This window comes from Megascapheus bottae, chromosome 14 (assembly GCF_031878675.1).
Source record: "Megascapheus bottae isolate mThoBot1 chromosome 14, mThoBot2.hap1, whole genome shotgun sequence".
Classification (NCBI taxonomy): domain Eukaryota; kingdom Metazoa; phylum Chordata; class Mammalia; order Rodentia; family Geomyidae; genus Megascapheus; species Megascapheus bottae.
The window spans coordinates 1147775-1172998 of record NC_143522.1 but is presented as its reverse complement, the minus strand read 5'-3'; the positions used below and the strand labels follow the sequence as shown (position 1 = coordinate 1172998).

General features: G+C 39.3%; 1 long non-coding RNA gene and 1 pseudogene across 2 annotated transcripts in view; one reads left to right on the top strand and one right to left on the bottom strand.

The window, feature by feature from the left end:
* The window catches only part of LOC150054500 (uncharacterized), a 230994-nt gene that overhangs the window by 139706 nt on the left and 66064 nt on the right, over positions 1-25224 (bottom strand). The window lies entirely within an intron of this gene.
* On the top strand, positions 20538-21276 carry LOC150054502 (large ribosomal subunit protein uL30 pseudogene; annotated as a pseudogene).

Sequence of the window (25224 nt, the reverse complement as noted above, 5' to 3'; positions counted from 1 at the left end):
CCCGGGACATCTGAACTGCCCTGTGAAGCTGGAGTGGCAATTCAGAAAATGACCCCATTTTCTTTTTCATCCTGGTTCCTTTCTTTTCAGATCTTACTACTCTGATGTAGTAAGCACTAAAGTGGAAGAAACTTCATGTATTCGACTTTATTGTACAATAAAATTGTCCAAACAAGAAACAAAGCCATCATAGAAAACTCAAGAAAGGCTGAGTTTAGAAAATCAGTAATAAAGGATTTCTGCTATAAGTGGGCAGTTTACAGATCTTAACCTTATACAAAATTCTAGGTATAACCTCAGATAAAGAAAGGGAACTGAAGTGGACATATAATGCTAGGTAATTTACACTTTTATGCTTTAAATTCAACATATTTTATATTGCATAAGAATACAGACTTAAGCAAGAGCTTTACATTTGGTGGATAATAGAAATGCCATATCATCATATTCTCATATCAAAGAGATGTAGGGAATTTATCAAGCAAAATATTGTAATATCACAAGAATGTGATCTAATCATTTCCGATTAAACATTGAGGAATCTTCAGAAATATGTCAATGGATCCACATTTAAACTTAAAATAGAAAAGAAACTGAGAGAGAACATAGCACCAGAAATTTAATATCAGTACTATACTCTTAGGCATATAAAGACTGTGATTGTGAAAAGTGGCTATAGGCTCTTTGTATAAATTATGAAAAAATAATCTGCAGCCCAACAAAATAGCATGTAGTTGAAAACAGAGGAAAGAAATTGCAGTACATGCTGCTTTAAAATCCCCTGGGATACAGAAAAATGAGACTGACTATAAATGTGTAGGTCTCAGGATATTATGATTGAGCATTTAACTGTTCACAATCTATCACTTCTCACCAAATTACATGAAGAGCTATTTTGAGCCAGTAAGCACAAAAATATGTCAAAGAACCTGAGGATTATATTAAGTAATCTCTCAGCAAGAACCAACTAGCTTTAAGAAGCATATCAGAAAATGAGAATTAAAGGGAATATATACAATATAAATAAGTACAGGTATGAAATGACTGACAATATCTTAAGTTTATAGGTAGGTCCAGTCAGGTTTTAAACCTGCTTTAAAATATTGAAGAACATTTATTTGAAGTGCATTGCCATTATAAAAGTTGCAATGACAACAATAAAAACACTCAATCCCTAAATTCTCAAGATATTATCACAAAGAAATTGCTATTTCTCTATAAACATTAATTTTTAACCAACTTTTATTTGGTATGGAAAAATTTAATGCTTATAACTTACAAGTTTTTAAATAAAATTAGAGGGCTCACGTATGTTTTAAATATAGGCAACAGCAAAACTATAATCCTCAAAATTTTACTCCAAATACAATTCTTAATTTAAAGCAATTACTCTGAGGAAAAGGAATTTAAAAGTCTCAAGCAACAGCAAAGCAGAATCAGACATTTGTTTAAACAAAATATTCCAGACAAAAATAACATAGCCATTCTTGGTAAAATGATAAAAAAAATAGTTTGTTTAAAAAATAATAGGGAATCATACAGAGAACATCAATAAAGCATCAGATACAGCATTTGATAAACTGTTATCTAAAGCATATTTAAATTATTTTGGAGTAACAATGTCAAATAAATTAAAAATTGGCTAAGCTATTTTAAACAAAGGAAATTGATAAATGGTCCCATATCCAACTAAGGAAAAATATTTGGCAGAAAGTCTATTCTTTCTGGTCCCAATAAAAATTTTATTAATGACTTGGAATCGAAGGGAGCATTAGGTTATTGACATTAGTAGTTCTGTCTTGAGTAAGCAAAAATTGGGTTCACATATACAAAGAAGTGAAAGGATCAGAACTACAACCAGAAAATAGTAAGTTAGTGTCAGCTTAGAAAAAAATGCAAGCTACTATAGCATAAGAAAATAATTTGAAACTAATTTAATTCCATGAGAAAATATGGCAATTAGAAATGCTAAGGTCTCTATAAGGAATAATAGAATATTAAGTAACCACTTAAAATATGATAGGAAAGAAAATCGAGTCAAAGGATCCCAGAGCCATTTCCATTTTCTCCTGGTGGGAGCCTACCTTAAGTAGATGCAACTGATTAGATAAGGTGTGATTGACAGGCTTTTCCTTCCTACACAGCCTGACCACTTCCATCACGGAACAGCAGGAAAATAGAGAGCGAAATACACAGCAGAGGGCCATCACTGCTGAACGTTGCTTCACAACAGCTTCTAGATCCTTTCTGCTTTAATTGAAGTTAGATGACAGCAGAAGCTAAGCACATTGCTATAGATGGTTAGGAAGGAAGGTGAGTTTGATGCAGAAGCAGATGGGGAGTGGACAAATCCACTGAGCGGATTCCATCACCTACAGGCTCTGAAGATTTTGAACTATAACCTCTCTCCACTACCTCCAGCTCTAAGTCTCCAGGAATTTCTCTTGGCCTTTAAAAATAAAATAAGCTACATTTTGAACAAAGGGTCTGTGTTAAACTTGTAGAATCCTCTTGGTGGAAGGGGTTCAGTATGTAGGTGGACTGTAAAAAAATAATACGTAAATTATTTGGGTTCTTAATAACTAACAGGATCTGAGTGTCGGGGCACTTTGCTAAGTACTTTGCATGCATTCTCTCATAATGCTTGGAAGAATTAGTGAATGGAAGTGTGGTTATTATCTCTCCTCTATAACACAAACATGATGACTCTTAGGTGAAATATCTTTCCTGGGGCTATACAAACAGTAAATGGTAACAATTCCAAGCAAAGTCTTTCCTACTCCTTGCCCATTGAGGAAAATAAGGACAATGGTAGTCAAGAATATTTATAGAATAAGTGACACCTGGCGCACATTCAGATCCACTCCACCCTTTGGGAAACAACACAGTGAGGATCCAGGGCATAACATCTGTTGATAAGTGCTTGGTGGGTGCCAGCCACAGTAATAGACTCTTGCAAATAGCTCAGTCATTACAACAACACTCAAGAGATCAATGGTGTTTTCTCCAGTTTACTCCTAAATGAACCCTAGCCTGTCTCTTGTGGCTATGTCCCTTGGACAGCTAATCCTTCAAGTGTGACATTTAGAACTGAGCCTGGAGCAGACAAAAGGAATATGACCAGGACAAAATTTGCAGGGCCTGCCAAAGGCTTGAATTGCTTTGTAGCTTGACAGCCCTCAAATTCCTACCTGATGTCTGATGGCATTCCAATCTCCATTTCCTGGAAAGCCTCTGTTTTGTGTGGACTTGGAGAGAAGGGAGAGAGTTCTCACTGCATTGTGAGTGCCAAGGGCACTTCCTTCTGCCTGTGCAGCCTTGTGGACAGGGAAGGAAAGCCCTGAGTAAGCTCAGCTCTGTTAACCTTTTCTTCCAGATCTCTGAACATGAACATGTGGAAAAGGATGGTGGGGGCGGGGGGGGCGAGGGGAGTGGACACTTCTCACAACTATGCAGATGGTCTGCACAGCGGGTACCAGCCATGGGGCTGATACATAGCTGCTTTGCATTCTCTAAACTCTGGGTTCTGTAAGCCCAGAATAACCTTTAAAGTCCTCTTTAAAATGAAGTCCATTTCTATTGGCTGCAGCCAAGAAACCTAAATGGTATGAGCTGTGGTAGAAAAGTAAAGGTGGGTGTTCACCGAGCATTTAAAATCTAGAGAAATCTCTCAAATGGATGTACTTCCTACAGATTCCCAGGCATGGAAACATCACTTCCTGGCAAGTGGCTGAGTGTTCCATTTGTGTCATTATCACCTAATTCCTCAACTCCCTCTTTTGCGATTCAAAGACACTTATTGTCAGAAGACATGGTATGACCATCAAATTTTGCAATGTAAACTGTCATTTTGATATTTGGCCTTCTGAAATGGAATGTTTGGGGTGACAATAAAGGCTTGCAATACTGTCTTAGTAATTGTATGTACTGATACTAAAGACAGTGTTTTAAAAAATGCTCCGTAATTGTCCTGCATGAAAAAATGATTACATACTACTAAGTGAAGTCCTCAGATTTCCTATTCTTTTCTGAACATTTACACTCAGAGACATACATTTACAAGTGTACCCACCATCTCATAAATGATTATATTCCTGGCATTACTTTTTCACTCCTTTATGCTAACAGTTAATGCTTCTTTAAGCAGAGGGAAGAAAAAAAAGTCCTTTCAATGCATTTCACACCTTCAATTTTTATTGTCAGTACCAGCAGAAGAAAATCAGCCTTAGGCTACTCTGAATTTTTTTTTCCCTATGAAGAAGTTGGGTAAGGAGAAGAAGATGCTTTGAAAGAAAGATTTTACTGAGATGCTCTGGAAAACGAGGCTAAAACTATGAGGCAAGTGATGAAGAGAGCTGGGAGAGATCTTTGGTACACATTACTGGAGGTGTCAGGAAGAAAATACAGAGACATTCTAGGGTGACAGCTATCTTCTGAGAAGAGAAATACAACATATTTCTTTCTGAAAGTCTCATTCATAGGAATAATGCTGGAGCATGCTTCCATGGAAAGTTATATTAAATGTTCTTATTTTTCATGGATTCTCAAATAGGCCAATAGAAAAATGTTTATATAAACAGAAGGAAATATCATTTTATTCTACAATGAACTAGCCCATTCAAAATTTTGTGGGTGAAAGTGTTGGTCCTGAGGCTTAAACTTAGGGTCCAGGTGCTTTCTCTGAGTTTCATTTGCTCAAGGCTAGCATCCTACCACTTGAGTCACAGCTCCACCCCCACCTTTTTTGGTGATTAATTGGAGATAAGAATCTCCTGGACTTTCCTGCCCTGGGCTGGCTTTAAACTGCAATTCTTAGATCTCATCCTCCTTATTGGCTAGGATAACAGGTATGAGCTCCTGGTGCCTGACCCCATTAACTTTTCTTTATTCACTTAATTTCTTAACTGCACTGAGCATAGAGTTCAGTCCTCACTGTATGCGGCTACAAGTCAAGATTTTTGCAAATCAACATACTACCATCCATTTTTCATAGTCCTCATTACTAACCACTATCTTTCAGGCCCACTGAAAATCTAGGATAACCCTAAGTTATATGAGGGTTTTCCTTACCTTTGGAGATCTGGAAAAAGAGTATTCACTTCTCCATGACTAAGATAGTCCAGATCTCATCCTTAAGATTTCCACAAACACTTTAAAGGGCCACGTAGCTGACATTGCTATAGAAACATCTCTCTCATCTCTATGGGAACCCTCATCTTTACTAAAAGCCTTTAAAGGAAGAGGAGAGGATATTTACATTTCAGAAATGTAAATGGGTAAAACCTATACTACCCACATTAACTGTGCCATGGTCTTTCTCTCCCATGAATCTATGGACTTGTTGCCCAACAATCCATTCAGGAGCTACTGCTCTCTTTGTATCAGCCTGCTTCCCAGCCTGTGTGTATCACCTGCAATTCAAAGTTGTTACTGACCTCACTCCATCCCCAACCGTCTACTGCTGCTCCCCCGTCTCTGCTAACTACTATTCTACCTGCACTTCCGTGAGACCAGCTCGTTGTTCTACGCGAGATCATGCTGTTTTATCTTTCTGCACCTGGTGTAGTTCACTTACAATAATGTTCTCCTATCAACTACAACCAGAAAAGATGTTTAAACGAGATTCATACCCTCCAGTGTCACTCTAACCACCTCAAGCCATTAATGACCTCGCCATGGATCAACCCCACTCATTACTAAATACAAGACAGAGGTCCCACGTGGTTTTCCCCATGTATTTGAATCCCTGATTTTCTGTGTGGTACCACACAATTGGGGCACTCCTGATAAAGCGCACCCACCACTGTTCTTCTCACTGTGGAATATAATTTTTAAAAGCATTATGGTAGAGTTTATTAGGAACTTAAAGTTGGTAAATATTTGTTGACAAATGGAGGGAGGAAAAAGGGATAGAGAAAGAAAATACAGGAGCAGAAGATAATGTCTTCAAAACAATAGCATCCAGGCTTCAAATCACAGTGTGCTGCCTTCTAATTTCAATTTGACGTGCATAGAATTCCTTCTTTTCCAATGTCAAATTCTGAATGAAACATGCAATAAAAATCACTGCCTGAAACATGGTGATAGCATTTAATCCTCTGGCAACACATTAGAAAAGGCTTTCAGCTTTAAACCCAGGAATGCCACACTGCAGCTTTGCTTGTGAAATTATTTATTCATGCCTTGGTTTAGAAAGTCTTTTTTTTTAATAAGCTTTCTATTAGCTAATAAAGGGCTGGAGCCCTTATGTTCACAGCCTGATAGATTCCACATTTAGGAGCCTGGGAGCCCAATGCCTGACAGAGTAGCTGCAGAGAGGGAGTCACGCTGGCTGGCTGAGTGCACTTCTACCTCAGGAAGCTGCAGGATTGTGGTCTGGGGCGCCACAGTGAGGGAGGGGGAATGTGTGGGTGTGGGGGTAGGCTGAGAGACAGGGGAGATGGAACACTCAGTAGCTGTGTTTTCGGTGTCAGGGCAGAGTGAACAGAAAGGGAGAAAACCCATACTACATGGGATAAAGCTCACATCAAATAACAACGGTCATTTATCACTGGTAATATGCCCACCAACAGGGCTCACTTCCTTTGTTAATGCAAAAAAGGTAAAGAGAAAATACTGGTTTGTGCAAAAGGAAAAGCAGATTACATATATTTTATTATACATATATTATTTTTATATTTTATTATCTAGATGTGTGTGTTATATGTATATGTGTGCAATCAAATATAAAATCAGTATATGTGTAATAAAATATATGGCACATAGGTGAGACAAAGGCAGTTTGTAGCCAGGAAGGGGAAAGCTGTAATAAGGACAGAAGCTAATTACCAACCAGTCTAATTCAATCACTGTAGTAGGACTGCTAATATATAATACTTGATTAATTTATCCTTTCATTGACCTTTCTTAAATGAGCAATTCCTTCTATTTAAAATTTTCATAGTGAACTCTGTGGTACATGTCCATAAGCTCCGCAGTCAAAAGGCTAGAGCAAGAAGAGTGTAATTTCAAGTCCAACCTAGGTTGGAAGAAGAAGAAGAAGAAGAAGAAGAAGAAGAAGAAGAAGAAGAAGAAGAAGAAGAAGAAGAAGAAGAAGAAGGAGGAGGAGGAGGAGGAGGAGGAGGAGGAGGAGGAGGAGGAGGAGGAGGAGGAGGAGGAGGAGGAGGAGGAGGAGGAGGAGAAAGGCTCAACAAAGAGTGAATAACCCTACCGAAAATGAAGGATAGGTAAAAGGCCATAAGACTAATAGAGAGGTGCATATGACGTCAATCCATTATATACTTAAATGGAAATATATTAATGAAGCTCATTAGTACAAGAAATATACACTAGTTTTTTTAACTAAGCACAGAGAAGAAAAATTTTAAGAATATTCATAGTACCATAAGCCTCTCATTTTCAGCACTTACCTCAGTTAATTATGTTATTTAATCCATCTGTATGTGAGAAAGATGAGAGAGAGAGAGATTCCATGAAGACTCCATGAAGGATTGTGGAGTTGTTTCCTCCTTGAACTAGTATACACAAAGAGTCTGGTACTTCCTAAAAAGCACTATGAATGCCATAAAATCAAATGCATTTTTTTAATGTTTTAATTCAAGCTGTCCATACATTGATGACAATGAACAGTTAAGAGAAACAGATCACCCAAACAATAACTTAGGCAAAGAACACATTCTTTGCAAAATACTCCAAACCATGAACAATATTGCAATCCTTTCATTTTAATGAATATTAATGATGGTTACATACATGTAAATACCCTCAACGATGCCCCTCCTCAGAATCTCACCAGTCTTACTTTCTTTGGCAACGAAGTTTATGTTGCTTTTTCTCTTCCTGTATGTTTCCGTGGGAATAGACCACCTTGCCACCAGGCTATGCAGCCCTCTCCTGTGGTCTGCTGGCCTTTCACTCTTTCATGATCTCAAGTCTCTTCTTGTGGCAGAGTGTTTGCTTTTGTACCTTCGCTCACAGTTGCCTCCCCTTCCTCGTTCTGGTATCTCTACAAAGGTCTTTCTTGCCCATTCTAATGATGGCTTCTCCTATTTGGTTTGATTCATTTTGGGGCACTTTTCCTCATCTCAGATCATTTTATTTGTGAATTCCTTTGTTTATAGGACTACTTTAGGGCTTCTTTAAAAGAATATAAAGCCTAACAGAGCCTGGCAATATAGTGGGACCTTGATAAATATTTACTGAAATGATTCATTTATAGAAAAGCAGAAGAAGGAGTGAGTGAGAGGGATGAGCGTTGCTATGTAATAGTAAAAAGGCTTTGATAACATTTTTGAATGGACTGAATTAATAAAGCTTATTATTAAAGTATCCATTGGCAGCTAAGTCGTCCCAGCTGCCTGGGAATGCAGTCACTGAGGTTAGCATTTCCAGTGTACTTTAGAGGGAACGTACGTGTGTGTGTGTGTGTGTGTGTGTGTGTGTGTGTGTGTGTGTGTGTGTGTTACTTAGTTTCTGTAACTATTCCATAAGCAAGCAGGGCAAGAACAGGTAGACTCATGTGTGTCTTTACAGATGTGGAAGTTGAGTCCAAAGAGGGTATTTTCCCAAGTTGCATGTCACAAGCAACCAGATTGCAACTCCAGCCTTGTCTGTATCTCCTGCTAGAGTAGCCAATGTTAGAAGGTTTAATTCACAAACAAGGCATTGAATAATCTTTTCATTAAACTAAGTTAGACATCTATGATTATGAAGAACTTTCTCAGGCACTCGGGAGTACACAAAGACTCACAACAACATTTTTTTTTTGCTGAAAGATAAAATGTACAAATGACTCACCCATCTGAATATATCCAAATGAAGGAGCTAATGCACAAGAAACTCAGTATTATAAAGATAGGAAAAACTGCTTTGTGGAATTGTGTGATGAGCCTTGTATAACGATGGGAATGAATTGATAGCTCTCCCTAGAAAAGTGAATAGGATTTCAGTAAATGAAATGAAATAAGGAAATGTGATATGTTGTCAGAAACTAATAGTTAACTTTAGGATGAAGTTAACTTTAGGATGGAGGGGAAACAGAAGGCAAAACTGGGATTCATGCTGAGTAGCAACAGCTATTCGGTGCTTCCAATAAATCAAAAAGAGTCCTTTTAATCCTTGTGAGACACTAAGACAAGTTCCCATAGAAATACACTAGTCATGTGCCACAAAGGAAGCTGAATACCGGGTGGTAAGCAAGGACATGGAAATGGTATCTGAGTGCCCCAAATCTCAAAGTCTGAAAATGAGAAGAGGTTTGTGGCAAAATTTATTAATGTGGAAAATTAAACTTCTATTCATTAAATGCTTGTTATAAAAAATCTACAGATGCCAGTTAAACCAGGTGGAGTTACCAGAATAACTCCAGGCTTGCCAGGAAACTCCCTCCCTTTCCTTTGTCTTCAGAGCAGTATGCCAGAAGCCCACTGAGATGACAGGTCCATTCAAACAGCAAAGGTGTCAGTGGTTGCCCCAGCCATCAATCAACTATGTTGAATTCCAATGGCCACCTGTGTATGGCCAGCCCAACCACATGGCTGGCGGTCTATAAAGGTAGCCTGTAAGATTAGGCAGGGTCGCTCTCTCACTCACATCTTAGAGACGGCCCTGACCAGTCAGTATAATTCTTGGTGCTAGTGCAGAATAAAACTATGTTTAACTTCCAAAAAAAATCTACAGATGCTAATATGTGTTATTTCACTCAGAGAACTTTAACTTCTATGGAGATGAAAAGAAAATTATTTAAATTTGCCTGAGGAAAATACCAATTATAAAAACAATAAAAATAATTTGCCAGGTACCACTGGGCTCATTCCTCATGAATGAATCATGTTTCAAAGTCAGCCTGGGAAGAAAGTCTGTGAGACTCTTGTTTCCAGTTAACGATCAAAATCTGCAAGTGGAGGTGTATCTTAAGTGGTAGAGTGGTAGACTTAAGCTCAGAACTTCAGAGACAGTGCCCAGGCCCTAAGTTCAAGTCCCAGGATACACATATATTAAAAAAAAAGAGAGAGAGAAAAATAATTTCCACAATTACTCTTTAGTTGATAAGACTATGACTGGACATCTAAATAATGCCAGAGACACAGAAATGGTCATCAGTACTGATGGGGCTGCAGACATGGCTCAAGTAGTAGAGTATCTGGATGCTGAGTTCAAACTCCAGTACTGAAAAAAATCATCATCATCAAGATAAAGAATTAATAGTAATTCAGGGGCTGGTGACTTACATCTGAAACCTTAGCTCAGAAGGCTGAGATCTGAGGATCAGGGTTCAAAGCCAGCATGGGTAGGAACGTCTGTAACAGTCTTATCTCCAATTAACCACCAGAAAACCAGAAGTGGCTCAAAGTTTTAGTGCACTAGCCTTGAGCAGAAAAGTTCAGAAGCAGCACCCAGGCCCTGAGTTCAAGACCCATGACCACAACAACAAAAAAAAGAAAGAAAGAGAGAGAAAGAGAGAAAAGAAAAAGGAGAAGTAACCACAATAAAGATCTTATAAAAATAATCAAGATCAGGGCCAGGAGTCTGGCCTAGTGGTAGAGTGTTTGCCTAGCACCCACAAAGACCTGGGTTCATTTCCTCAATACCACATACATAGAAAAAAGCTAGTAGTGGTACTGTAGCTCAAGTGGTAGAGCTCTAGCCTTGAGAAAGCCCAAGGACAGTGCTCAGGCCCTGAGTTCAAGCTCCAGAACTGACAAAAAAAAAATCAAGATGGTTTATCTTGAGTATCTACTGTGTGACAACAATTTAAATACTTAATTTTTAATCTCACCTAGACTCTGTAGACTAGATAACATTATCTCACTTCACAGATGGAAAAACAGGTTTATAGGAGTCAAGAAACTTCATAATATCAGTGTAACATTAAGTGGGAAAACTGATCACAGACCCAGACCAGAATCCCTTTGTTCTTTTCGTTTACTATACCTTCTGTAATATTGTAGAGGCCTTGTAAGACTTTCCTTTTATCTGCAATAATGACTCATAAATATAACATGGCTGGGCACAGTGGCTCATGCCTGTAATCCTAGCTACTCAGGAGGCTGAGATCTGAGGATCGACTAAAGTCTGTGAGACTCTTATTTCCAATTAACCACTAAAAAACCAGAAATGGTGCTGTGGCTCAAGGAGTAGGGTGGTAGCCTTGAACTGAAAGAGCTCAAGGACAGTGCCCCGTCCCAGAGTTCAAGTCCCACAACCACCATTAAAAAAATGACATAAAAATTTCAGATAATAGTGTATTTACTGGATGGATTTTAAGGATATAATAAAGGAATTAAAATGTAAAAATATTATACAAGTCAAAGTTTGTGTAAATAAGGAGACAAAGACAAAAAATAATTCTTAGCCAGTGAACCATCTGCTAGTCATTTATACCTGGCGCTGGTATAAATAAAAGAAAAGGGGTCCTTGGTTATGCTGTAGTTCAAATATTTGTGTACTACTATTATCATCACTCTAAAAGCAAAATAATTTTAGTTTGGCTAAGCTAAATCACTTTAATTCATCATGTTGGAAGAAAAAGGTCTGAACTGATGTAAAAACAGGATCAAATGCCAAAATTTAAGTCTGGTGGAAGACAAAAATGTATAAAGGAGCTGTTGCCTCTTAAAAGATTCTTTACAATAGAGAATCAAGACTCTGCAATCTTCATTTCATTGTAATTGGCTTTAGGTCACCTTTATAACCTGAAGTAAGTATTTTGTGCATGACGTAATTCACCTCAATAAAGACTTCATTTGCTATGTTATTTGGATAGCAGTGAGGCAGGACCTCCCTGGGAGATGGTGTGGTCTGACAGTTAAGAAGACAGACTTAGGTTCCCAATCCCTACCCATCATTCACTAGCTGTGCAAGATTGCAGGTATTAGCTAACTTTCTATGCCATCATTTTTTTTAATCTGTGCAATGAATGATAACAACGGAACATCCCCTTAGAGCTGTTGTATGGCTTAGGAAGAGAAGACTTGTGACAATTTTCTTTCCATGCCTGGCAAGAATAAGCCTTCAATCCACAGTGGTCACTCATTTTATTATGGAAAAGCAGATGTATATAGCAGAAGGCATATGAGATTTGGATTTAGATAGACCTCACATAGATGCCTTTTGGTTACTTAATTATTTATGGAATTAAGCAAATGCAGAGCAGACTTCCAAGAGGTACATCTTGAGAAATTGGGTTCCTTATTGCAAAGGACAAAACCATGATGGATCTTGAAAAAGAGAAGTTATTTTTTCCTTGGCAAACCATAATAATGCATAAGTTGTCATATTAGGTCTTAAACCATAGCAAAAATACTCAGTTTCTAAACTAAAATAAAAAGCTCTACAAAAAGTGGTATGGTGGGGCCGGGAGTTTGACCTAGTGGTAGAGTGCTTGCCTAGCATGCACAAAGACCTGGGTTCGATTCCTCAGTACCACATGCATAGAAAAAAGCCAGAAATGGTGCTTGGCTCAAGTGGCAGAGTGCTATCCTTGAGGAAAAAGCCAAAGGACAGTGCTCAGGCCCTGAGTTCAAGCCCCAGAACTGGCAAAAAAAAAAATAAGTGGTATGGATCAGAAAGCTGTCAGAAAGAAAGAGGTATTTTTATTCATAGCACTAGAATACACCATAAGAATTACATCCAGTTGTGCGAGTGTTTGCTCTTTTATTAAATGCTCTCTAATCTCAAGAAATCTGAAAAGAACGTACACTAAGAATTATAGCCAGATACACCTGTAATCCTACCTACTCAGGAGACTGAGATCTCAGGGTTACAATTCAAAGCCAGCCCAGGCAGAAAAGTCTGTAAGACTTTTATCTGCAATTAACAACAAAAAGTTAAAAAAAAATAAAATCCAGAAGTGGAACTGTGGCTCAAGAGGTAGAATGCTATTCTTGAGAAAAAAAAAAAAAGTTAAGGAGGGCCAGGAGTTTGGCCTAGTGTAGAGTGCTTGCCTAGCATGCACTAAGACCCGGGTTCCACATACATAGAAAAAAGCCCAAAGTGGTGCTGAGGCTCAAGTGGTAGAACTCTAGCCTTGAGAAAGTACAAGGACAGTGCTCAGGCCCTGAGTTCAAGCCCAGGACTGGCAAAAATAAATAAATAAATAAATAAATAAATAAATAAAGCAAGCAAAAAAAAAAGGGAACAGTACCCAGGCCCTGAATTCAAAGCAAAGTACTGAAGTAACAGCACAATAAATGAATGAATGAATACTGCAAAGGATGTAAGAATTTACCCTGCTTGTAAGCTAACAAGCCAGCTTTTCACTGTATCTTACGTGCCGTATCTTAGTTGCTGGTGGAAGATACGTTGATCCGGGATGAATGACAGTTATTCCTCACAACAATAGCTATAACTGGATTACTGATGTTCATTAGTATCAGTTCTTCAAGTTCCAGTTCCCACTGATGAGTCCATTTGAAGAGGGGAAGATAAACCTTCTCATGGGTTGCATTCTAGAAAAAGGCTAACCCGGCACAGGTTTTAGTGAAGCTGCATCTGGCCTACCCTGTTTTCTCGAGGAAGGCTCCACTTCTCATATTGCACAGTATGCACGATTCCCTTTTGCTCATGAGAGAAATGATGTCTACCAGGCTGATCACTGTCCAAACACTGAAAAGATCATCTAGAACAAAATGCGGCCAGTACCTCCACTTATAATCCACACAAAAAACCTGAGCAAGCCACAGAGAATGGTCATTCCACAAGGCAGGGAGAGCTTTTAAACAAATCCACTTCGGGAGAAAATATGAGCCACTCAGAATAATCTCTTTGGGAGTAGATATCAAGGCTCCATTTTCCTACTGTAAGTTCCTAGGACCTAATGCTAGACTGACAACTGTGGGCAGCAGCACCAATAACCCACTCAAAAACCAGCTTTGGAGCCAGAACACAACCTTTTCAATCTGCCAGATGGCTTGGGGGCTGAAGCTCTGCATCCTTGCAGCTGCCTACATTGCGTTTCTTGCAGTGGCTGAGTGATGCCCTGGTTAATAAGAAATAAATGGCAATCTATTACATCTAAACCCTACTCTCTATCAACACATTGTAAAAGATCAGAAGACCACTATGTCAAAAACTGTGCCTTCTGCATGCTGTGTTGTGGGAGGAGCCATGTCACAGTTATTGAAGTCCTCACATACGGTTCGCTGAGTCTGGAAAGAAGGCAGAAGGGACATGGAGAGACAAAATCTCTCAGTCTGCTCTGCAGCTCCTTGCTCAAATGGAAGACAAGGACAGTGAGAAGCAATTTTGTCCTATGGGGTCCCTCTCCCAAATCCTTTTTCAAAGGAGCTTCCCAGCCCCAACCCTCAGTATCTCAGAACATCGCTATCAAAACATCTTACCTTAGCAAGAATTTAAGTAATGCCTTTTGAGGAGATCATCTGGATTTTGGTTTGGGTTTTTTGAAACTGAGTCTCACTATGTAGCCCAGGATTGCCTTGAACTCAAGATACTTAGTGTTAGTGTTCGTGAAAATCACGAACCCCCATACCCAGTTGAGATTTGCTTTCATTGTTGATTCCTTGGTACCACATACATAGAGAAAAGCAAGAAGTGGAGCTGAGGTTCAAGTGGTAAAGCTCTAGCCTTGAGAAAATCCAAGGACAGTGCTCAGGCCCTGAGCTCAACCCCAGGACTGGCAAAAAAAAAAAAAATCATAGAAATCTTGCCATAGCATTTTCCAGGAGCCAAGCACTAGTCTAGGTGAACTTGTTATTTTTATATTAAAATCAGGCAAATACAGAGATTGTAAGTAATGCTTCCAAATGACTGATGTTCAGCATTATACAAATAATAACTACTAGCATGAGGATTTGGACTCAAAGAGTCCAGCAGCAATGCCCCAGGCTCTTAGCCATTAAGTAAGAGACACAGTGGAGAACAAAGTGCAACCCGTAAGTATCTGGCACCAGCCTGGAGGTTAAACAAGTAGTAGTTTTGGGTAAATGTGTTAGAGAAATAGAGGAGGAATTAAGTTAGAATGGCTGAAAGATATGCCAACATAGTCCACTGCACTTTCAGCCTAGATACAAGAAAATTAAGACTCCCCGTCAAAAGGGACTGGCACCAAAACCCTGAAAAATAAACAATCACTGAAGTAAAATTGACTTCCATTTTTCTCAAATGTTGAGAACTGTATTCCCTAAAATCAGGACAAATTACTTCTCCATCAGGCAGAGGGTAATTGAGCCCAAGGCTCATAAATCATCATCAAGAGGCCAGAATGCCATATTGCATCTGGCACATTCCCTTCTGAAGAGGCAGCTGCAGGGCACCCATTGTTCCTATTTCAAACATAAGATACCGCTCAGCTCTCAGAAAAGAGCCATCTCAGATTCAGGGTTCCAGATCAATCATACATCCTAAAATCACCTCGCTTCAGAGCATCCTGTTTCCCTGATTGTCTTTATTTTCCTAGAATAATGTGGCAAAACCTTTCTTTGTCTTGGTGATACCTGTGTTCATCAACAAAGTCAAGAAGTAATTTGAGGAAAACAATTGAAAGATGTGTTTCTAAGATGTCGTGACATTCTATGTGAATGTGCAATTCCCTCAGTGTATTTACTGTTTTGGGATCCACATATTATTTCTGGGTTACCATTTATCTGGGTGCAGATAATGTTCTGACTGTCCACACTGCCATCATCTCCTGTGTGCATGCACATACACATACATGCAAACTCACACAAATACTAAACTCATAAGAATCAAAGAAGCCCTATAAGGCTTAGGTAATTCAGATTGTGCTGCTTGTTTTTAGGTGAAACACTGATGTTTTGGCTATTTTAGGTTTAGTCATCATTGGTTGAGTTCCTATCTTAGTTTTTTGTGCTGCTTATAATAAAACACTTAAGTTTAAAAATTTATTTCTCCAAGTCCTAAAGGCTAGGAAATCCAAGACCAAGGATCTACGATTAATGATCTTAGACCAATGGGTTCGGAGCATGGTAGGAGCTGTTCTGCTTCCAAGATGATTACGTCCTCTAGAAGGACTAATACCATGTCCACATACAGGGAAGGAAAGAAAGGACAAAAGGGTCACATTGGGTCCCTCCATACCTTTTTAAGTTATTAACCTCATCCTTGAGGGTGGGCTTTCTAACCTATGCACCTCCAAAAGGTGAAGGAGGTGGGAATTCAGCTTCACCATGAATTTTTGAAAGGACATAAACATTCAAAACAGAGCAGGCCCTCTATTGCCAGTAATAGAACTGTAGTAAAAGCAATGTCAATGTCATTGTGGTATATCTCTTTGGTATCTGTTCCACTTTTTGCTTTTTCTACACTAATTTTTCTTGAGAGTGCCTTAGGAAACTCAAAAGTAGAACTGTGACCAGACATCCGAACCAGCTGGAACCAAGGGTGGAATCCAGCCTGGAGTCTAGCTTTCTCTCCCCCTTATGCTAACACTGTGCTCACATTTTTTACTCTTAACCTACTTCCTCAGGTAAATTTTACAAACACCTTTGCTGATTTCCCCTAGTTCAGATATCCATCTCTTGATCAAATCACCCATGACCTAGGAACCTACAATGTAACTTCTTCCACTGAAGTAAAGTGTTGGAAGGAAATTTCCCAGAAAATGAGTTTGGAACACCCCATTTCACACAAATCCACATTGCCCTTTAGAATTCCTCAGTCCTGGTTGAGGTGCCTTTTCTGCTTCATCTCTCATCTTTTCATTTGCAAATAAATAATATAAATACTGTATAAACCTAATCACCTTTTATAATGTGCTAGTTTATAACTAATTTTTGTAAAGAAGCTCTATGTGTACGCTGTGCTTAATAATTAAATGTTTGCATTTGATCTTTACAATAGCTAGGAGGAAAAGTTAATATTAATCATCCTATAGGTTTCATTCATGAGTTTCAAATAGGTGAGGTAGATAGCAGCCTGAATCCAGCAACCAAGTGTTAAGAAGGAGGAAGATGAGAACAAACACTGAGCAACCCATCCCAGGTAGAAGAGTACTGGCAGGAGTAAACAAACTCTCAACCCTGGTTTCCCAAGTGAAGGAATTAGTTGCTCATTCTCCACCACAGAAAAGTTAGCATCCAAATAGTCTTTAAAAATCTACTAATTTGGGCTCGGAGTGAGGCCTAGTGGTAGAGTGCTTGCCTAGCATGTAGAGAGACCCTGACTCTATTCCTCGGCACCACATAAAAGCCAGAAGTGGTACTATGGCTCAAATGGTAAAGCTCTAGCCTTGAGAAAGTGATCACACCCTGAGCTCAAAACCAGGACTGGTTAAAAAAAATCTGCTAACTTAAGGAGACAGAGCAGTATTCTAGTCATCACATACTCATCCACATGTAGCTTCTCTGGACAAGATCAGCTCCCCTGAAACAAGCTTATGTTTCTTTATATTCCTGTGTTGTTCACACATCAACTATTGATTCACATGCCAGAGAGTAACAAAAGTTAGCATCTTAGAAAAACCTACATACAAAGCCAGTCTTATTCACAGTGAGATTTGAAGGGCATTTCAACATTCCCAGACCCAGACTTATTCATTGTCTCACTGTTCCTTTCCTCCTTGCTCAGCTGTAGCCCAAAGTCTGCTCAGGAAGCTCATTCCCTAAGCGCCTGGTCTCTAAGATTATAAAACACTTGAAGATTCTGACCAAAATTGTCTAAAACATACCAATTTTTGCATAATTATTTTTGAAGAGTTGGTCAGGCCCACCTGCCTTGAGATAAAGCCTAAATGATCACTTAGCAACTCAGTGGGGAAGCAATGGCAAGCTCAGAACTTGGAGCAGGCAGCAACCAATGAGAATAGAGAGTCCACTGAACCACCCCTGAGGACAGTCATCAACCACTAACCCAAGTTGAAAGAAGAAATTCTGAAGCTCTCAGAGTTATGGATGGGAACAGGGTCGGGGAGGTGGAGCAGTTGAAAGTCCTCTTAGGAAAGAACTTTGAAGTGGGCTAGAGAACAACTCCTTGAAAATCTTTTAGGACCAAAATCTGTTTTTGTGATGATTTCTTAAATTATACATTCTCAGACAGTGAACATCTAAGATGTGGCTAGAGTTATTTAGAAACACTTCAGAGCATGTGAGCATAATTTTACCCTATGTTATAAAGAATTCTTATGAAATGACATGATTCATCTTTCTGAACCCCAAGCAAGAAAAGTGCTCTGAAACTTATTGGTAAGCCCCGATTATTTTGGTTTGGGCTTGGTCTTAACAAAGCCTTCAGAAATTAAAATTAGACTTTAAGTCCACATTAATTGGCTGAAATAGTTCCTGACTTGAAGAAGAGGAGTTTTGTCATTGGATGGTTTCACTTAGTTAAGTACATTCTTTTTTTTTTAAATCACTTCAACATTTTTCTGTCTGCCTGAAGATATGTTTCTAAAATTTTGCCCCAGATTTTCTTTCCAGTGACTCCATCTTTGGTAATAGTAAATCAAAGGAGTTGTCCTTTGAAAACAAAGTTCATCAGTAGCCAGAAGGCTTTGAAAAGCTAGTGAAATTGTAGGTTTCTGCTCTAGATTAAGGCCAAACAAATTAGTCCTTTTCTTTCTTTAAGCTAGGACCAGGATACAGAATTCCCTTGAGGAATCCACCATTCAACTCAGTCTTCTTGACAAAGGGTTCATGATACATGGGGCAGGAAACTGACTCCAGATTGATCACCTCCCACCCATCTGAGACAACAACAAAAATGTCCTGTGAATTCATTCAGGAATAGTGTAAGGGAACTTGGATTCTCCCAAGGATTGCCATCCTGGCCAGCTGAGTGTTGCCACTTGAGAGGTACACACATCAGGCATCAACTACAGGCCTCTTGGCAGATCAGGCAGAGTAAAGACTGTTCCACCAGCTCCACAGAACTAATGTCCCTTTCCTTGTGTTATGCTCTGGCAGAGAGATCCCTAGGCAGTTTGCCACTGGGCCCCAATTTTTCACAGGACATAACACAGCTTGTACTCACAGCTTTCTGTGTCTCAGACTCAGAGCTGCTTCCAGAGGCTAAGCCCTGAATAAAATTTCCTAACAGCCCATAGGCTGGATCCAGTCTCCTTCTCTCTGACTGGTAAGGATTTGATATAAAAATTATTCCTCCAAGAAGGTATTTCTCGCAAGGTTTCCCTCTTCCATCATCAGCTCAATTCATTGCTGTGATACAGCTAAGTCCCAGCTGAGGTCGTCGGACTCTAAATGGCCACCTAAACCCTAGGCCAAGTCCTCCCCCCTCCCTTGGACGACTTTAAAATAAAGTCATCTTGATGGGAGCAAAAATTACATTCCCTTTTATAAAGTGAGGGGGAGGAAAAGTAGGGGAAGGAATTGATAGGGAAGAGCAAAGACCACCCACAACAGGTAAATAAGGTAAGGCAAGAAGAACAGGAAAAGAAGACATAGGAAATACAGACTGGTAGGTTCATGCAAACACAGGGCTTCCTATGATATGACTGGCAAGGGTCAAAAGCAGCTTTTCATTCTTCAATGATGCAGTTGTTCACGTCCAGTTACACCAGAACCCAGGCACTGCTCCAAAGTTGGGCTGTGCATGAAGGACCCATTTATATGACGTGACTCGCTTGCAACTGTAATCCAGGAAAGTCATGGGAGGAATAATAACAGGGGAAAGAAAATTCATTACACAATTTACCCCCCTCAGTGTCAAAGCCCCGGCTGTTTGATTTTGCTGATCATAACAGGCTGTTGTGTAGTGTTGGCGATGGCTGTAGCCTGCCAGCATGGGGACTTTTCTATGGGCTTCATTATTCTCTGGTAATAGCATCTCCTTATTTCTATGAAGAACAGATGATCATCAATACCATCCTACCATGCCTATCATGCAAGAGGGAGACACAGCTTCTTTACAAACACAGCTCATGAATGTCATATCCAAGTTATGATAGTCTCACTATAAAGCTTTACTATCGATAATAACAGTCTTTCCATGACAAATATTTAAATCAGAGCTTTCCGTGTGAAGCAAATGTAATTATTATCAATATTTGGGTGAACCAGAATTCCAGGGACAGCTCCAACAGCTGCATTCAGGCTTGGCACTGAAGCAAAACACAGAAAACTCCCCAGTGAGAAAAGGGGTTTGATGAATTCCACACAGCTCTTCAGATAGATTATTAAAAGGTGAATTATAAAATTGGCACAAGAATGCCCATGCACATTCTATCTAGCCAGCACCATCCCTCAGGCTCTGACACTCACAGAGCAATCTTCAGATCGGAGAGATCAGAGGAGGATTCAGGTCTAACTCACACAGAGAGTTGGTAAAGCTGCCACTTATGCCTGTGCACTTCCCTTGACAACAATCCTATTACTTACCACAGCCAGCCAGCCATGGTAGCGGAAGGGACAAAGACAAGTGGGATGACAGAAGAACCTGAGCATTACCCCATTCTGTTCCATGAAACACGACTCAAGAGGAAGTAAGCAATAGGCCGGGTTTGCAGAAGATTTAACCTGGGGCCATAAAATGACAGCAAGAGCTTTCCATATTTCCCTTGCCAGACAAAGGGTTTGGGTTACTAAGTTCTTATGGACTCTTTTCCAGCTGGAACCATGGAGGGTGCTGAAGAGAAGAAAAAGAAGGTTCCTGCTGTGCCAGAAACCCTTAAGAAAAAGTGAAGGAATTTCGCTGAGCTGAAAATAAAGCACCTGAGAAAGAAAGGTACCCAAAAGATGCTTGGAAAGGCAAGGAGGAAGCTCATCTATGAGAAAGCTAAACACTATCACAAGGAATACAGGCAAATGCACAGAACTGAGGTCCAAATGGCTAGAATGGCCAGAAAAGTAGGCAACTTCTATGTACCTGCAGAGCCTAACTTGGCTTTTGTCATCAGAATCTGAGGTATCAATGGTGTGAGTCCAAAAGCCCGTAAGGTGCTGCAGCTTCTTCACCTTTGCCAGATCTTCAGTGGCACCTTTGTGAAGCTCAATCAGACTTCGATTAATATGCTTAGGATTGTGGAACCATATATTGCATGAGGGTACCCAAACCTGAAGTCATCTACAAGCGTGGTTATGGCAACATCAATAAGAAGCGAATTGCCTTAACAGATAACCCTTTGATTGCTCGATCTCTTGGTAAATATGGCATTATCTGCATGGAGGATCTGCTTCATGAGGTCTATACTGTTGGAAAACACTTCAAGGAAGCAAATAACTTCCTGTGGTCCTTCAAGTTATCATCTCCACAAGGTGGCATGAAGAAGACCACCCACTTCGTAGAAGGTAAGACGCTGGCAACAGGGAAGATCAGATCAGTAGGCTTATTGGAAGGATGAACTGAGGTGTCTGTCACGTTATTTTTGTAATTGGGTCTGTTAATAAACAGTGATGCTGGAAAACTAAAAAGAAGTTCTTATGGATTCTAGGTGAAAAGTTAGTAGAAAATAATGAGTCTATTAGGACATTGAATATTTCCAGTATGACATACTGTTTCTATTTGTTCCCCTTCAGTTTGCTTGGTCAGTTTTATAGGATTTTACACACACACACACACACACACACACACACACACACACACTTCAACACATGCATGTTCTAAGGAAGTGGCTCATATGATATTAGGGGCTACCAAGTTACAAATGAATAGAACAAGCTGGGAATGGAGACAGCAATTCAGTAAGAGTTGATAGAGCAAGCCTGACACTGAAATCTGTGACACAAGCCAGCAGGCAAGATATGAAACTAGAATTTCTGCATAGCAATCTTAAAAATCAGAATTCTTAGGGAAATGTCAGTCTTTGCTCTGAAGGCCTACACTGATTGAATGGGGCCTACTTATATTATGGAAGGCAATCTGCTTCTCTCAGATTTCACTGATTGTAAATGTCAATCACATCTAAAAACAACATCACAGAAACATCTACACTGGAGTTTGACCAAACTGTGAGGCATCCTGCAACCTAGCCAACGTGAGACGTAAGTTAACCATAACTTTACCAGTGCTCTACATGTAATGGCTAAAGATAAGGAAATCTGCAACATTCCAGGTGACAGGAGCACATACCTCCTGCCTCACATTCTCCTCCTCACATACCTCCTGTTCCTCACACAACATTCTGCAAGGAACAGTGCCATGCTTGCATGGATAGCAAGGGCTAGAGGAGGAGTATTTGTCTGTTCCCTCTTTAGTCGGCACCTCACCCAAGCACACCAGGGGATACAAATGCCAATAGATTCCGCTGAAGGTTTGGAACCAGCTAAAGGATGCTGCAACACATAAAGGCATGTTGAACATGAGTGTTTACTGGCCACTGCAACTTACCCAGGGTAAGCCTTAGAGAATCCCCTTATGGTAACACCTGATTTCAAATCTCAATTCCCTGTGAAAAAGCTCATCTTTTTCTGTTTCCTTGGGGTATTTTAGTTACTTTTGTGTGGCTGTGACCAAAATATCTAAAAGAACAACTTAAAAGAGGAAGGACTGATTTTTGGATCATGGTTTCAGAGAATTCTGCCCAATGTCTCCTGACTCCAGCCCTTGGGCAGAGTCCAGCACACACGCGTGCGTGCATGCATCTATGTCACTGAAGAATAAGAACAGTACCCTTATTATTCTCCATTGTATCCAAGTACCTATCAGCATGGTTGGCTCATGGTAAATGCTTAATAAATATTTATCAAAACAATGTGCTCTACAATTGGAAGGATGAGTTTTAGTTTATTCATCCAAAATTTAGAGAAATGAAATGCATCCCACTTGTCAATTATAGTCTAAGGAGATTATTTAGCAGGAGGCAGCTTTCTTGAAATAAGATTCCACACAGAAATCCATCTGTCAACTAATGATACAGAGATTAAGAAATAAGAAGTGTCTGACAAAATTACTGGGTCCAACCTCCTGCCTGTGTAGAGAAGCAATTGAAGTGCCATTATCTGCTTACACCACAGGACAAGAGTCCTTCAGACCCTTCTCTTCTCCACCTTCAGAATCTGTTGGCAAAGAGGTCTTCCTACCAGGACGTAAAAAGTTTCTTGTACACTGTTTACCCTGTAACACATCCTGCTGCTGCTCAAATTCTTCTCCCAGCATTCCAAGTGTTTCTAGACACAGTTGCTTTTATACTGAAATAAGGCAATAGTTTATGCAATGAACTATGGAGTTAAAATAAATAAATCTCAATCTTTTGAATTTTTTATTCTTAATGATTAGACCAGAAGTGAGGTTTATATATGCATATATATATAATCTATGAAAAAAGGCAAACCATTTAAAGCAAATACATACTATAAATAAGCACAGGTATTATATCAAGATTATAGCAAACCATATTAATCCTACTTGTGAGAACTAAAATATTTAATACTTTCATGGTGATTATTTGCACATAAAAGGGCTTAGGCAGTTTTAATGAGTCAATATTCATTAAAGCATTTCTAGCTAGATTTCTCCATCAGTGCTTTGTTGTATACTTTTAATGTTTTCTGTAATAATAAATGAAAGTAATCTGAACACTGGAATATTCTTAAAATATTCTGTGATATTTCCCTTTGATAATAGTTTAATTCTAATTAAATTAATAAGGTAGTGCCCTTTGGAAATACTGAGTGAAAACATAACTGTTAACCACCATTAATATTTTAATAAGAAATTTTAAATAGAATGTTTTCTTCACTTAAATATGCAACTCTTTTACAAGTACCTATTTTTGTCCTTTTTCCTTGAACATAACCATAGTAGAAATAGTTAAATAAGTGATGCAATGGAGAAAAAAGCAAAATAAAGAAAATGCTTGTTTATTCTCATTATCACTATTCTGACATTTGTCTAGTTGATACTTGCCTTGTGGGATTTAAAGCCAAAGTCACAGGGTCATAGAAAACAAGAGTCAGACTATGCATCTGGCACAGAGAAAGATACAATTCTATATTGCTCTTAGATTCCTAGAATATATTTTTACGGTGTTATTTATCATTTATTTTATGCAGACTGAAGGTTAAAGGCATTTGATAATCTAACATTCAAGTTACTCATTTCTAAATTTAAACTCTCAGTAAGCATTTATTATGTCACCTGTTATATGTCAAGTGCTGACATATAGGGAGGGAAAAAAGGAAGCCTTTAGCCTGAGGAATTTACAGTCTAGTGAAGGAAATAGACTTCAACAGAATAAGTCAGTGCCACATCATCAGGATTACAACAGAGGTAGATACAAAAGAGGACCAGATGACTCTGGCTGGGTACTGAAGAAGACCATGTGGACAGAATGGCAGTTCACCTTGGTGTCTGAAAAAATGCGATGTTGTCCAAAGGGAAAAAAAGACAAGAAGAATGGTAGTACAGACACATGGTAAGGAGAGAATAGTGAAACAAATGATAACAGGTCAGTATTCTCAGAAAACAATATCTGGGGGACTAGTGAGTGAACACAAACCAGAAAGGCTTTTTCACATATAGGATGATTCTGATTCTCATCCTTTAGAACAGTGACTTTGAATCCATACTTGTCAAAGGAAACCTCAGTAAACGGATTTCCTGTAGAATATTTTCCCTAACCACTGCCTAACTCTCCACTGCCAAAACACAACCGTTTTTGCTATTTCAGGCTCCTGGTATGATCTGACACTTGAGTTCAAAGATCAGGACTCTGCCTCTTCCCATTCAGACCTCAGTCAAAAATACAGAAGTTAGTGTGAGCTGGAAATCTTAAGAGACTAGCTTTGTGATTCAATCTCCCTTTTCCTCCAACTCTAGTTCTAAACTTCATATTCATGATGCAATCTGCTTTGCCCACGTTTCTTGGCTCCCTTCTGCAGCTACGCCATGGAAAAGCCTTCAAGTTTTCAAAGAACTCTGAAATTTATACTTCCTCCTTTATTTTCATCCTCAGTTAGAAACATCCACCAGCACTAGTACCTATGGGGCTCTGCAGTTTTTAAGCAGATTGCTCTTGTCTGGCCCAGCATACGCTATTTATATAATTGCCTAAGTTACTTAGTGTCTCTTCTTCCATGACATCTACAGTTCCAAAGTAACAATCCATGTGCTAAAAACAGCTCTAATTCTAACCCTTTTTCTCAGATATTGGGGTTTTTTGGGTGTGGGGGGGAGTCCTGGGGCTTGAACTCAGGGCCTAGGCACTGTCCTTGGACACTTTTTACTCAAGGCTAGAGCTCTGCCACTTGAGCTACAGCACCACTTCCGGCTTTTTCTATGTATGTGGTACCGAGGAATCAAACCTGGATCTCCGTGCATGCTAGGCGAGCACTCTTACCACTAGGCAAAACTCCC